We start from the raw sequence: 15964 nt of genomic DNA, 5'->3' as shown, positions 1-15964 counted from the left end.
GGATGACTTCTGAGATAGAGGTTTTGAATGGGATAATTATCGTGAAGTCATCAGCGTAGCTAAATAGTTTTATCCCCAGCTGGGATAGTTGCGCACCCAATGAGGACATGTAAACATTGAAGAGCAGAGGGGATAATGGTGACCCCTGTGGCACGCCGGATGAATTGCTCCATGTATCAGAGAGATCGTAATTGAAATGGACTTAGTAAGTGCGGGATATGAAGAAACCTCAAAACCAGTTTAATACCTCTCCTCTGATTCCAATTGCATCTAGGCATTATAAAGTTTCCCATGGTCCACCAAGTCAAAGGCAGAGCTCATGTCAAATTGCATGATCAGGGCGTTGACGCCCTTACTAAACAAGTAGCGCAAATTATCCAGGATAGCCGCAATTACTGTCTCAGTGCTAAACAGAGGCCTAAAACCAGATTGAGTTTAATGCAAAAGAGAGAATTGGTCGAGATATTCCATCAGTTGGGTGTGTACCAATCCTTCCATGATTTCACAATGAATAGAATGGATGCTACTAGTCTATAGTTGGTTACTGATGTTGATGATTGTTTACGATTTTTTGGAATTGGGGTTATTATGATATGACCATTATTAGTGAGGAATTTTCCATTGGTTAGGTTATTGGTTAAATAATTCAACAGTGATAGTTTAAAGTCTAATGGAGCTGTTTTCATAATTTCAGGGGGACATGAGTCCAGGATACAGTATGATTTAGAGTATTTGTCTGAAAATCTATCAAAACCACTCTGTTTTGCAAATTAATCACCTAAACAGACCAATCCGCGCTCACTACGCTTTTTCCCCCTACAAACCCGAAGCAATCTTCAGGCAATTCCTACCCCTCTCATTTTCCCTCCACCTTTCAACCCCTCTTACATTCCTTCCCCTACAACCCGTTTCTTCTGTAACATTCCCCTCATGCATTTGTAATTCGCTGAATGTCCAGCCTTCTTTCGATGTGAACCGCCTAGAAGTCGTCTGACTATGGTGGTATAGAAAAATAAAGTTATTAATATTATTATTATAATTTGATATAGTCATTCCATTCAAAATTGTGGAAGGAACTCCAAATCATGTCCGCTGGTAATTCATTTCCATGTATATCAGTTGATTGATGTTTGCATGCGACAATTGCCAAGTGGTTATTTCTTAGGCTTTTAATTTTTGAATCGAAATGTTGTGCTAGGTCATTTGCTGAGGGTAGTTTGATATTATGCATGGGTTGAGTGTAGCGTGTGGTGTCAAATAAATTTGTAACTATGTTGAACAGTTCTTTTGTATTAGCTCCTTTTGAGCTAGTATTAGATGAGCTAATTTTGGACGAGTAAAATGTTTTACGTTTTTCTGTTATCTGTTGTTTGTAGAGTTTTATGTTGGATCTCCAGTTGTTTCGGGCTGACTGTTTCCCCGTTTTTTCCAGATTCTTTCTAAACGTCTTACTGATTGTTTCATTGTTAGGAGTTCGATGTCAAACCATTTGTTGTATTTATTTGAGCAGCTTTTACTATTTCGTTTAGGGGCAATTTTATCTAAAATGGATGTGCTAGTTTTTATCCAGTGATCATAGAAATCAACTCCTTCTTCTATCTTCGCTTGTAGGTCATATTGTGACCAATATTCCTCTGGGTTGATATGGCCCCTTGTGAGGTGTTCTCTTTCTGTCCGTGGATGAGTCTTAGATTTTAGCTGAGTCCAAGTTAGATTGAAATAATAAGTGAAATGGTCAGACTAGATGTCGTGATACCAAGTACCATTCGAAAGAGAGATGGAAGGGTCTAAGATCTCCTTGTGGACATCGCTACCACATCTAAATGATGGCCTTTTTCATGTGTTTGTGTGGGTAAAGGGAGATTGTAATTAAGTAGAGATAGAAAGTTTTTAAAGTTTTTCGCTTCTGGATTGCCCACTTCATCTAGATGTAAGTTTATGTCTCCTGCAATTAAATTATGTGATGAAGTGATTGAGTTATGTAGGACAAATTTGCAAAAGTCCTCTCTAGCTTTTGGCCAGCTTTTTGGCGGAACATAGAATAATATAAAAGAAAGGGAATCTTCTAGTTCCTTATTGCTAATTTTACAGGCTAATATTTCTAATTGATTGGTCATTTTGGAATCCAGTAGTTCTACTACAAATCCTTCCTTAGAAACAATTGCTAATCATCCCCCTCTTTTTCCGTCACGATTTAGCATGTGAATTTTAAAATTATCTGGTAGGAGATCATTTATTATTGGATCATCTTCAGACAATAGCCACGTTTCCGTTAGGAAAAGACAGGCTATTTGCTTGCTGATGATCCAATCTTTAATTAAAAATGCTTTATTCCTGATAGATCTGGTGTTAAGATACACACAGGGAACGGAAGTGGATGTGATAGGTTTGGTAGATGTAGTGGTTCTGATAGGTTTTATTTCCCTTATCCTTTTTTTATGGTACGTTGTTGTCTTCCGTTGCTCGAAATTACATTAGTATGGCTTGCTCCGTCTTCCTGTTGGTTAATTATAAGCCTGATAGTCAGGATAATGGGCTGAGTGTAGTTGTGATTAGAGTGACTTGACATCCTTAATGCTATCGCACATTAAATAGATTAATAAAATCAGTAGGAAATTCATGCTTGCAGATTAAATGACTCTTTCTTGTCCTAGTGGCTATTTGGTGTTTCTGTTACTCCCAATTTCTAAGTTAACCAATTTTCAGTGAATCAGATAACACTGGATATCGGATTCAATGGGAGCAGATGAATTATCAGTTAGATTAATGGTTAAGTTAGCAGTAAATCAGATGGCACTAAATCAGGTTCAGTGGCAGCAGTTTAAAAGTTAAATGCACCATAGGTTGTCCCGTAGTGCGAATGCAAGTTAGAATAAGGAGAACCAAAGCCAGACACAGCTTCTTCCAGGCTCGCGGTTTTGCTTGTTCAGTTTAGCGCTGCTAGGGATGTCAGGAGGCGGAGTTCGATTCCCACACCGTCCCGACCAAGATCACTGCAGCGGAGAGGCAGTTGAGGCGCTGGGGCAGCTCCTGTTGGTAGTGTAGCTGTTTTGAAGAGTTGCTACGGGAAAAAACTTTCGGTGGCCCTCAAATGGGCTAAAGAACATAAGAAGTTGACTCCGCTGAGGCAGACCAGAGGTCCATCTCGCCCAGCGGTCCGCTCCCGCGGCGGCCCATCAGGCCCATTTCCTGAGCAGTGGTCCCTGACTATCCCTATGACCTACCTCTACTCCTATCTGTACCCCTCAATTCCTTTATCCTCTAGGAACCTATCCAAACCTTCTTTGAAGCCTTGTAATGTGCTCCGGCCTATCACAGCCTCCGGAAGCGCGTTCCATGTATCCACCACCCTCTGGGTGAAAAAGAACTTCCTGGCGTTTGTTCTAAACCTGTCCCCTTTTAATTTTTCCGAGTGCTCCCTTGTACTTGTAGTTCCCCATAATCTGAAAAATCTGTCCCTGTCTACCTTTTCTATACCCTTCAGGATCTTGAAGGTTTCTATCATGTCTCCTCTAAGTCTCTGCTTTTCCAGGGAGAACAGCCCCAGCTTTTTCAATCTGTCAGTATATGAGAGGTTTTCCATACCCTTTATCAGTTTAGTTGCTCTTCTCTGGACTCCCTCAAGTACCACCATGTCCTTTTTGAGGTACAGTGACCAGTACTGGACACAGTATTCCAGATGCGGGCGCACCATTGCACGATACAGTGGCAGGATGACTTCCTTCGTCCTGGTCGTGATACCCTTCTTAATGATACCCAACATTTTGTTTGCTTTTCTTGAGGCTGTGGCGCACTGTGCCGACGCCTTCAAAGTTGTGTCTACCATCACTCCCAGGTCTCTTTCAAGATTACTTACCCCCAGCAGTGATCCCCCCATTTTGTAGCTGAACATCGGGTTCTTGTTCCCTATATGCATGACCTTGAATTTCCCTACGTTAAAGCTCATTTGCCACTTTTTGGCCCATTCTTCTAGTGTCGTTAGGTCCCTTTGCAGATCTTCGCAGCCTTCCATGGTTTCAACCCTGCTGTGGAGTTTGGTGTCATCCGCAAATTTAATGACCTCACATTTTGTTCCCGCCTCCAGGTCATTAATAAATATATTGAACAGGAGCGGTCCCAGCACCGACCCCTGCGGAACTCCGCTCGTGCCCCATTGCCAGTCTGAGTAATGACCCTTTACTCCAACCCTGTTTCCTGCCTGCCAGCCAGTTCTTGATCCATCGGTGGATCTCCCCTTGCACCCCGTGTTTCCACAGCTTTTTAAGCAGTCGCTCGTGCAGTACCTTGTCAAAGGCTTTTTGGAAGTCAAGGTAAATGATGTCAATGGATTCCCCTTTATCCACCTGTCTGTTTACCCCCTCAAAGAAGTACAATAAGTTTGTGAGGCATGACCTACCCTTCCAGAAGCCGTGCTGACTCGACTTTAGCTGTCCATTGTTTTCTATGTGTTCACAGATGCTGTCCTTAATCAGTGCTTCCATCATCTTTCCTGGGACCGAGGTCAAGCTCACCGGCCTGTAGTTTCCCGGGTCACCCCTTGAACCCTTCTTGAAGATGGGTGTGACATTTGCTATTTTCCAGTCCTCCGGGATCTCTCCAGTTTTTAAGGATAGGTTACATATTTGGCGAAGTGGCTCTGCTATTTCGTTCCTTGAGTACCCTTGGGTGAATGCCGTCCGGACCTGGCGATTTGTCGCTCTTTAGTCTGTCTATCTGCCTGAGGACATCCTCTTGGCTTACCTCTAGTTGGACCAGCTTTTCACCCCGATCCCCATTTACAATGTTCTCGGGTTCCGGAATATTGGATGTGTCCTCCCTCGTGAAGACTGATGTGAAGAACTTATTCAACCTGTCAGCTATCTCTTTTTCCTCCTTTATCACTCCCTTTTTGTCTCCATCATCCAATGGCCCCACTTCCTCCCTTGCTGGTTGCTTCCCCTTCACGTACCTGAAGAACGATTTGAAGTTTGTTGCTTCCCCCGCCAGTCTCTCCTCATATTCTCTTTTAGCTATCCTAACCACACGGTGACACACCCTTTGGTGTTCTTTGTGCTCCTTTTGGTTGTCCTTTGTTTGGTCCTTTTTCCATTTTTTGAACGATGCTTTCTTGTCACTTATCGCCTTTTTCACTGCAGGAACTCCGGGGAGGGCAGAGTCAAGCCCGATCTGACCTGCACGAGCGGCATCGGGCGTCGGAACAAGATGGAGGGAAGTTTCCTCCTTCCTCTGCCTTCCCCTTCACAGTGCTGCTTCTGGGAATGGTCTGGTCTGCTGAGCCCTTAACCCTTTCATGACCAAGGGACATATTTGTCCCATAACTTTAAAATCCTATAAATTTTGATTGGGATAGTCTACAGTTCTAAATTTGATATGTACGGATTCCATATGATACTGCCTTTATGTAAACAAACTGGTTCCGACATTCATTCATTAGCGTCGTTGCTAGATTGACGAGAAGATTCACTTGCCACACTGTCCATAAGCCAGAAGTGTGATTTTTTTTAAATAAAAATAATGATATTTCACAAAAAAAATCAATTTTTTGGCATCTGCAAGCCCTTTTTACCATAAAAATGTCGTCAAAACCACAAAAATTGGCCTACGATCCTTATGGTCCTGAAAGGGTTAAGAGGGCTTGGAGGCAGACCAGGAGAAGAAACGGCTGCTGGGGGCGGGGCTAACCGCCGAAGATCGATCTGGCCCTCCGGTGCAGTGAAGGGGGATGTCTCGTTCTCCCTTCCTCTTCACTGTTCTGTTTCTAGAACTTAATGCTTTCAGAGTATGTAAAATTGTAGGTTAATGCATGTTAAAAACAATTTTGTGTGGACTAAAGTTAAAATGGGTTAGTGAACTAAAAGTGCACTAATGAATGCATGTCTTTAGTGTAGTGAGGAGGGGAATTGCTGCCAATTATCTGTACATAGTTTTGTTTTCAGTGCTCGAGAATGCTATAGAAGCTGGTAATCTCACAAACCTTTCTGTTCCTTGAGGTGCTTTTTTGCTCAATTTTTCTTTTTCCTTTATTCTTCTTGTATTTTATTGTAAACCGCTTTGCTGTACTGTCAAACAAATATGGTAAAATAATATGAAATTATTTTTATTAGATTTCATACTGATAAGTAACATGACCTATCTTATCAATCTAAAATTCTTCCTAAGCTTTAAGGCTTAAAATGTAGAATTTCAAACCAGCTATATACTATGGGGCTCATAATCGAAAGAGAAATACGTCCAAAAACCGGCCTGAGTCGGCACTTGGACGAACATTTCTCAATAACGTCCAAGTGCCGATACTAAAAACGGGTTTTGGATGTATTTCTAAATGACCTAGGCCTTCATAGTGCCGCTGAATGACCAAAGCTAAACGGGGCGTTTTGGGAGGAGTGTCGAGGGCGGGACATGGGCCGGCTTAGACTTAGTCATATAGAATGTATAACTGAAAGTTATACAGCCCAAGATCGACGGAACTTGGACGTTGCGACTTAGACCATGTAAAACATGTTCCAAGTCACAAAAACCCACCTAAACTCACCAGATAAGCACTGAAAACACATAATACAGACCCCCACACACTACCCCAGTGATCACCGACCCCCCCTCCCCCGCCCCCATAAAAATATTAATCACATCTTTAAATTTTAGCCTCCAGACCAACATCACCTGGCCGCCTGGCATAGGAAAGCCTAGTTGTCCAGCACAGAGGCAGCTTAAGTCGTCTTGGGGGTGGGTTAGGGACCCATAGAGAGGAGAACCCATGCCCATAAGCCCCTGTAATCACTGCATTGATACTTAAACATGTGCACTCCCCTATACACCCCCAAAATCCTTTTTTACTGGCATATAAGTGGCTCCTGCAGCCATAACAGCTATTGGGGTGGTAGATAAGTGGGTCTAGGGGATTCTGGAGGTGGTTTTGGGGGCTCACCGTAACCTATAAGGGAGCTGTAGGGAGGAGAAGACATGGCACCCTTTTTGTGAAGTTCACAGCAGTGCCCTGTAAGGTACCCCACTATTTAAGTGCCACGTCTGGGTGTGCAGTAGAGAATGACACGGTGGCGGTTTACCCGCGGCTACTGCGTTTAGCCGCGGGTAACCCGCCAAAAATGGGGAATGAAAATTAGCAGCCTCTGCGGTGATGGGGACAAGGCCATCACCGCCCCGTGGAGCGGTGAATGGTCTTGTCACCGCAGTGAGGCATAAAGGATTGTGCGGTTCCCGCAGCCACCACCCGCACGCCGGCTCGATTGTTTAACCAGCTTCCTCTCTCCACCTCACCTTAGTTTGCTGGCTTTCTTTTTCGGCGACCGGAACGCTTTCAAAAGAGCCGCGCACGCGCTGCTGCTCAGTATTCAATTTTCTGCTCTGACCCAACCGGAAACAGGAAGTTGCAGCAGAGCAGAAGATTGAACCTTGAGCAGCCGCGCGTGCCGGTCGCCGAAAAAGAAAACCGGCAAACTAAGGAGAGCAGTAGCGTACCAAGGGGGGGGGCGGGAGGGGCGAAAAAGGTAATGGCGCCAGGCCTTGGAGCACCGAGGCAGACTGCTTCTCCCCCCCAAGTGAACCTTTCCGACCCTCCCAGCGAAAGCAGCAAACCTCCCTCCAGTAGCGTTGGCTTTCTCCTCCCTCTGCCGCATCACTGATGATGTCATCAGTGACGCGGCAGAGGGAGGAGAAAGCCGCGAAGGAGGTTTGCTGCTCTCGCTGGGAGGGTCGGAAAGGTTCACGGAGGGGGGGAGATAGGAGGGTCAATGGGGGTTCGGCTGGGAGGGGGGAGTAGCGGTCTGCCTCGTGCTCCATTACCTTCTTCGGGCAGCAGCAGCGTTTACAATTCGCTGCTGTTGCCGGCTTCAGGCCTTGTTCTCTGCCAGGTCCTGCCTACTTCCTGTTTTCATGAAGACAGGACCCGACAGAGAGGAAGGCCTGAAGTGGGCAACAACAGTGAATTGTGAATGCTGCTGCTGCCCGATGAAGTTCATGACATCAGGACATCGGGGAAGGAGCAGGGAGAAATCGGCTGCTGGCTTGGGGGTGAGGGTAGGGAAAGAATCGTGGAAGTGGAGAAATTGGCACGATGGCTTTGTGGGGGCTAGGGGGAGAGAGAAAGAAAGGAAAAAATAAAGAGGGGGGCCAGGGGGAGAGAGAAAGAAAGGCAGAAATAAAGAGGGGTCAGGGGGAGAGAGAAAGAAAGGCAGAAATAAAGAGGGGGTCAAGAGGGAGAGAAAGAAAGGCAGAAAGAAAGAGGAGGGCCAGGGGGAGAGAGAAATAAAGAGGGAGGCCAGGGGAAGAGAGAAAGAAAGGCAGAAATAAAGAGGGGTCAGGGGGAGAGAGAAAGAAAGGCAGAAATAAAGAGGGGGTCAAGGGGGAGAGAAAGGCAGAAAGAAAGAGGAGGGCCAGGGGGAGAGAGAAATAAAGAGGGAGGCCAGGGGGAGAGAGAAAGAAAGGCAGAAATAAAGAGGGGGGCCAGGGGGAGAGAGAAAGAAAGGCAGAAATAAAGAGGGGGGCCAGGGGGAGAGAGAAAGAAAGGCAGAAATAAAGAGGGGAGCCAGGGGGAGAGAGAAAGAAAGAGGGGGGCAGGAGAAGAAAGAAGAAGGACCAGAGACTCATGAAATCACCAGACAAAAAGGTAGGAAAAATGATTTTATTTTCAACTTAGTGATCAAAATGTGTCCGTTTTGAGAATTTATATCTGCTGTCTATATTTTGCACTATGGCCCCCTTTTACTAAAACGCAATAGCGGTTTTTAGCGCAGGGAGCCTATGAGTGTCGAGAGCAGCGTGGGGCATTCAGTGCAGCTCCCTGCGATAAAAACCGCTATCGCAGTTTAGTAAAAATGGAGGGGGAATATTTGTCTATTTTTGTATAGTTGTTACTGAGGTGACATTGCATAAAGTCATCTGCCTTGACCTCTTTGAAAACCCGTGGAATATAAATGATAATTAACATTTTCTCTGCGTACAGCGTGCTTTGTGTTTTTAAAATTTTATTGTTGGTAGATCATTTTGACTTGGCCACAAAGGTAAGGGGGAGGGAGGGAGGGAAGCTGCTGAAAGACATCTAGTAATCCTTGCAGGCTTGACTGTGCAGGGAATTATTTTTGTAAAATCATGTTTTGTTATGTGACTGGCATTATCTAGACTTTAATTTCTATGAATGAATTGAATGAAAATGATATAAAATTACTTGCTTGCGGGGACCGCGTGTTCCGGCTCACACAAGGAAGGAGGAGGTGAAAGGGAAAAAGTTTCTCTTCCTTGGAAATAGATTCTGAAGTGACCTCATCAAAGAAGACCAGCACCAAATGTAAAAGAAATCCCTTAAACAATGTCAAAAGAGCCCAAAATAGAAAACTTGAGACTCCATTATTGAAGGAATCAACTTGAAATCACAGAAGAGACAGGAAAAGGTTAAATGCCTCATGGAATCCTCAGGTACAAAACACAAACCAAATTGTGAATGAAATCAGAGCAGACAGTAAGAATTATAAAATTGATGTCATTATCCATCTGGAAAAAAAGGCGTACTAGAAATAATGCCTCAGCAATACAATTTTCAGAAATTCTATTTGCTCATGGTAAGGGAGAAGAGAGACTGCTAGTGATGGTGGAGGGACTGATAGAAGATATGAAAGAAGGGTGGTAGAAAGGAACAGATGGTAAAGGAGGGAGGGAAGGGTGGTGGTGGAAAGGAATAGAACAGACATTGAAAGAGGGTAGAGAAGAACAGACCCTGAAAGGAAATGTGGAAGGCAGAATGGGGAGAAGACGCTGGAAGGGAAGAAGACAGATGCCAGACTATGGGGGAGCGGAGGGAAGAAGATGGGTGCTAGACGGGGACGGTGACGTGGCGGTGAAAGGGATGGCGGTGACGGTGACGGGGCGGTGAAGGGAACGGCGGTGACGGGGCGGTGCAAAGGATGGTGGGCCGGGGACGGTGCAGTGACGGGGACAGATTTTTTCCCCGTGTCATTCTCTAGTGTGCAGTCCATCACTTTGCAGACCCCTCCCACATCCAACAGGACTTGTTCTAGGTGTTTTTGACTTGGACGGAAAATTGGACGAAAATGTGGTATAAAGATGGACGATTTAGCGGCTTGGACGATCAGATCGGCAGGACATATAATTAGACGATTTTTGAAATGAAAAAAAGTTGGACGCATTTTTCGAAAATATGTCTTAAGCTGTTTTTTACTTTGGATGACTTACGAGATGGACGTAAATGGACTTAGACGTCCCTTTCGATTATGCCTCTCCACCTGTCCCTACCACTACTTTGGTTCCTTTCATTTAATGGCTCAGTTTATAATTTTCTCCCTTACTGTTGAGTTGGAGGCATTTGGAGTGTTTTATTTTTTTTCCCTCTTGAAATACACAAAAAAAGTCATTACCAATTTTATGATGCATTTTATTGTGTGATTATGTTTTCTGAGGATCTGCTCTGCAGCAATGACAGTTTCATTGCTATAGAAACATGATGGCAGATAAAGGCCAAATGGCTCATCTAGTCTGCCCATCCGCAGTAACCATTATCTCTCCTCTCTCTAAGAGATCCCACAAGCTTATCTCACACCTTCTTGAATTCATACACAGTCTCTGTCTCCACCACTTCTTCAAGGAGACTGTTCCATGCATCTTCTACCCTTTCTGTAAAAAAGTATTTCCTTAGATTACTCCTGAGCCTATCACCTGTTCATCCTATGCCCTCTCATTCCAGAGCTTCCTTTCAAATAAAAGAAACTCAACTTATGTGCATTTATGCCACGTAGGTATTTAAACATCTCCATCATATCTCCCCTCTCCCACCTTTCCTAAAAAGTATACATATTGAAGTCTTTAAATCTGTCCCCATATGCCTTTATGACGAACACCACGCACCTTTTCAGTAGCCTTCCTCAGGAACGACTCCATCCTTTTTACATATTTTTCCAAGGTGCAATCTCCAGAATTGTACCCAATATTCTAAATGCGGTCTCACCAGAATCTTATACAGGGGCATCAATACCTCTTTTTTCCTACTGGCCATACCTCTTCATATGCTCCCTAGCATCTTTATAGCTTTCGCCGTCATCTTTTCAACCTGTTGGCCACCTTAAGATCATCACATACAATCACACTCAAGTTCCGCTCTTCTGTCATGCACATAAGTTCTTCACCCCCTAAACTGCCTAAACTGTACCATTCCTTCAGGTTTTTGCAGCCCAAATGCATGACCTAATCTAATCTAATCTAAACCTTAAGTTTATATACCGCATCATCTCCATGAGTATGGAGCTCGACACGGTTTACAAGAACTTAAAATAGTAGGTAGAGAGGAAGAAAAAAAGGATTACATGAACTTATATGAAAAAGGGGGGGGGGGAAAGGGGGTGAAGGATAGAGTTACAATTTGCTGTAAAGCCAGGTTTTCAGTTGTTTGCGGAATAACTGAAGGGAGCTCAGGTTCCGCAACGGGGAGGTGAGGTCGTTCCAAAGACCTGTGATTTTGAAGAGAAGGGATTTTCCCAGTTTGCCTGCATAGTGGATGCTGCGTAGGGAGGGGAAGGCTAGTTTATACCTTTGGGCAGTTCTGGAGGAGTCGGGACTGGAGGAGTTGAAAGACAGTGGGATAAGAGGAGGGAGGATGCCATGAATGATCTTAAAAGCCAGGCAGGAACATTTGAAATGGATTCTGGGGATTATTGGGAGCCAGTGAAGTTTGGCAAGGAGTGGGGAGGCATGGTCAGATTTGCGTTTTGAGAAGATCAGTTTGGCTGCAGTATTCTGGATTAGCTGGAGTCTTAGAAGACTTTTTTTTGATAGATTTAAGTAGATGGCGTTGCAGTAATCTAGTTTGGAGAGGATGATGGATTGGACAAGGATGGCAAAGTGTTGTTGGCTGAAGTAGGATCTAGCTTTCCTCAGCATGTGGAGGCTGAAAAAGCATGATTTTGCCAAGGAGTTGAGGTGGTCATTGAGGGAGAGGGAGGAATCGATAATGATACCAAGGACCTTGCATGAGAATTCGAGCTGGAGTGTATCGCCTGTGGGTAATGCGTAAAGGGTGGGCAGGTGTTCGAATTTTGGGCCGAGCCAAAGTAGTTTTGTTTTTGATTAGTTTAGTTTCATCTGTACCGAGAGGGACCAGGCACAGAGTCTCATTTTGCAAGCTGTAATGTTTTCGTGGAGGTTTGTGAGGTTCTGGTCAGTCTCAAGGAGGACAAGGATGTCATCTGCGTATGTGTAGATTGTTTCCAGGGGGGATAGTTGAAAGAGTTTCAGGGAGGACATGTAGATGTTAAAAAGAATAGGGGAAAGGGGTGATCCTTGAGGGACACCGCAAGATGGAGTCCAAGAAGTGGACATGGTGCCATTTGTGTTGACGGTATAGGAGCGGGAGCGTAAGAAGTTTGAGAACCACATTAGGACGGTGGAGTCGATTCCAATCTCGGAAAGTTGGTAAAGTAGTATGTCGTGGTGGACGACATCAAAAGCAGCAGAAAGATCGAATTGTAATAGGACAGCGAATTTGTTATGTGAGTGTAGTTGTTGTACCTTTGAAATTAGGGAAACTAGGAGGGATTCAGTGCTAAAGCTGGGTCTGAAGCCATGTTGGTAGGGGTGAAGAATGGAGAATCTCTTGAGATAGGAAGAGAGCTGGGTAGCAACTATGGTTTCTAGAAGTTTGGTAAGTAGAGGGATATTTGCTATGGGACGGTAGTTTGATGGTAAGGAAGGGTCGAGATCGGCTTTTTTCAGAATAGGTGACAAGGCAATGTGGCCTATTTTTGTGGAGAACAAGCCTGATAGTAGAGCAGAGTTAATAAGTCTCGTAAGGGAGGAGATGGCCTGTGCAGGAATGTTTTCATAGAGGTGGGATGGGAAGGGATCTAAGATGCATTTGCAGGATTTCAGTCTGAGACAGAGTTTAGAGATCTGGGGTTCAGATATGGGTTCAAATGTCGTCCAGGATCTATCCGCTGGGATAGGGTTTGAGTCATTGGGAGGAAGAGAATTGTAAGAGACTGCTGAGGGGAAAGAGCTCCTTATGGTGGAAATGTTTTCATTGAAAAATTTGGCTAAGTCGTTTGCGGATGAAGGGGAGAGGGGAGAGGTGGAGTTGTTTTTTGAGGTTAAGTTTCGCCAGATGTGGAACAGAGTACTATTTTGATTTTTTGATCTGGTGATTTTATCTCCATAGAAGTTCTTTCTTGCTTTTTTTAGTATTGTGTTATAGTACTTAATGTTGTCTCGCCAGGATTGTTTGTCTGAGGGGGATTTCGATTTTTTCCATTTCCGTTCCAGGGCTCGACATTTCTTTTTTAGTTCCCTGTGGTATGGAAGGTACCAGGGGGCTTTGTGGGAGTGGGAGATAGATTTTGTAGATAAAGGGGCCAGAGCGAGGTAGGTAGTCCCGGAAAGGGTAACCCAATTATGCCAGTTGGACTCTGGGTCTGCGTGTTTAGGAGAAGGGGGAAGTTGGTTAAGAAATTGGGTCCAGAACAATTTGCTCGTGATTTTTTTGCGGTAGGTGATAGATTTTGTGGGCCGGGGTGGAGTACCTAGATGAGACATGAAGATAGGGAGGCAGAAAGAGCCTAGAAGGTGGTCAGACCATGGGACAAGGTCCCAGCGGGCCTCTTCGGCAGAAGTTTTTTGCTCAGTCAGGTCGAGGAAGCTAATGATGTCTAGTGTATGTCCATTATCATGGGTAGGTGTGGGTGAAGGAGTGGTGAAGCCTAGGGAGGTAAGGAAGTCTATGAATTCAGTTATGTCCTTGCTGGTGTTATCGTCAAGGTTAATATCTCCTATGATCAGTAGTCTCTGGAATTTTAGGAAGGCTCTTGTTGTAGTCTCTAGGACAAGTTCTGAGGATTTATTCCAGGGGATAGGAGGGCAGTAAAGAAGCAAGATGCCTAGTGGGTGGGGGTGGAGTTCGTCGTTAACTGAAGCTAGTAAGAATTCTAGAGAGGTATGGCTGCCCTTTTCGAGGAGCTGAACATTGAAGAATGATTTGTAAAGCAGAGCCAGGCCTCCTCCTTTCCGGTTGATTCTGGGTGAGAAGAGGCCATGGTAGCCAGGGGGGCAGAGTTCGTTTTGTGTGAAAGTATCATCTTTTCCGATCCATGATTCTGTGATGCACACGAAACCCGGATTGGAGTTATCGAGTAGGTCTTTTATTATTTGGGTCTTGTTGCAGACTGATCTGGTGTTACAGTAGAGTGTGGGGACTGGGGTGAAAGAGACAGAGGTGAGGTTGGGTAGGTTGGCTGGAGGGACAGGCTTTAAGGAGGAGTGGTTTCTTCCTCTGTGTTTTTTGTAGTAATGAGTTCTAGTGTGTACTAGTGTAGGGATTCTGAGGCCTGGGCAGGTGTTGTTTGAGATTGTGGAGTCGGGGAGGTTGGGGGGGGAGGGATTTTTGGCAGTGGGAAGTATTGGTGAAAGAGCAGAGAAGTAGAAGGAGGAGCCAGGAGGGTGGCTTCATGGTGGGAGCGAGGAGAGATAGAGAGGGTTTGGGCAGAGCTTGTCAGGCAGGAGGTAGGAGAGATTAGTGCTGCTAGTAAGATGCAGGCTGAGGAGGGGGTAGGCTGTATAAGAGGTAGTAGTGATGGGCAGAGCAGGCTAAGAAAGTGGTGGTAGAACTAGACATGCGATGACATGCGATAACAGTAGAGGAGTAGCACAGGCTATATATGCAGTGTCAGGCTAAAATATGCAGTAGCTGGTTTTACATGCGGTTATACTTATAACAAGTGGTGACAGGTTGTGGTAACAAATAACATGCGGTGGTAGGTTAAAAATAAGTAGTAGCAGGTAGTAAAATGCAGCTATACAGGTAACATGTAGTAGCAGGTTGTACATGCGGTGGATGGCATAGAGGCAATCCGTGTTGTATTAGCAGGCAATAGGTGCAGAAATATATCAGATGCAGATTGTAACAGAAAAAAAAGGTCTGTGCAGGAATTTTGAAAAAAAAGCTCTGTGGGAGAGCTGGATGTCAGGACTCTGAGCACTGCCGAACTGCAGTCTCACCTGGAGGAGTCCTTCCCTTGAAACAGTCCTGGAGGGGAGGGGTGGTTTCGGTGGGGCTCTGTGGAGGAGCTGGCCCCGAAATTGAAGACAAACGCTGCCGATTGCAGCTGTAGGAAGCCTGAACAGCTTCTGTGCTGGAGCTTTGAAAAAGACCTTGCATTTCTTAGCATTAAATTTTAGCTGCTAAATTACAGACCATTCTTAAAGCTTCGCTAGGTCTTCATGTTATTCACACCATCCGAGGTGTCTACTCTATTGCAGATTTTGGTATCACCTGCAAAGAGGCAAATCTTACCCAACAGCCCTTCAGCAATATCACTTGAAGTGAATCGATTCAAATCGTGAATCGGGCAGCACCACTGGGTAGTACTCCCTGTGCCTCTCCTTCTGTTTTCTTGTTTCAGTGGTGCTCGATTGCTTTGGTACCAACTGAGGGGAGGGTGCTGTGCTCCACTGCAGAAGAGAAGGAGTTCCAAGTTCTTAAAGTGATAACGTCTCTGCAATTTGCACAAAATGGGAATCAATAGCTCAAGTACAAACTCCTGAGTATCCTCACAGAACCCATATTTATCAAGATAAGAACCTAATCTATTAATCTTGTATTAATGTTGTCATAGTGTAGTTACTTTGTTTTCCTATTGACCATTTTTTTCTTAGTGGGTACATGGTAGTTATTTGTATAATATTATATGTTACGAGTATATGTACCAAATTTTGTAATATAGGCTTCCAGCTAATTCCTTCTCCCTCTTTTCCTCCTCATATATTATTTTATTGTAAACTTCTTAAATATGTTTTATGTTTTTTTGCTGTATATCATATAAAGGTAAAATATATTCTGATATTTAAATTAAAATTTTTAATTTAATTTTTTTTTTTTTTTTTACAATTGTTCAGTCATTCCCACCTTTGTAGCTTTAATGCAGAAACTACTTGGCATCTATTTTAGATTTTACAA

At 44.4% G+C, this 15964-nt stretch overlaps 1 protein-coding gene across 6 annotated transcripts in view; it reads left to right on the top strand.

Annotated features, from left to right (window-relative positions):
• XPOT (exportin for tRNA) overlaps positions 1-15964 on the top strand; it is a 324394-nt gene that overhangs the window by 60064 nt on the left and 248366 nt on the right. The gene's annotated exons all lie outside the window — the stretch shown is intronic.

This window comes from Geotrypetes seraphini, chromosome 9, assembly GCF_902459505.1.
Source record: "Geotrypetes seraphini chromosome 9, aGeoSer1.1, whole genome shotgun sequence".
Taxonomy (NCBI): Eukaryota; Metazoa; Chordata; class Amphibia; order Gymnophiona; family Dermophiidae; genus Geotrypetes; species Geotrypetes seraphini.
The sequence above is the reverse complement of the archived record's forward strand: the minus strand, read 5'-3'. Positions and strand labels throughout refer to the sequence as shown.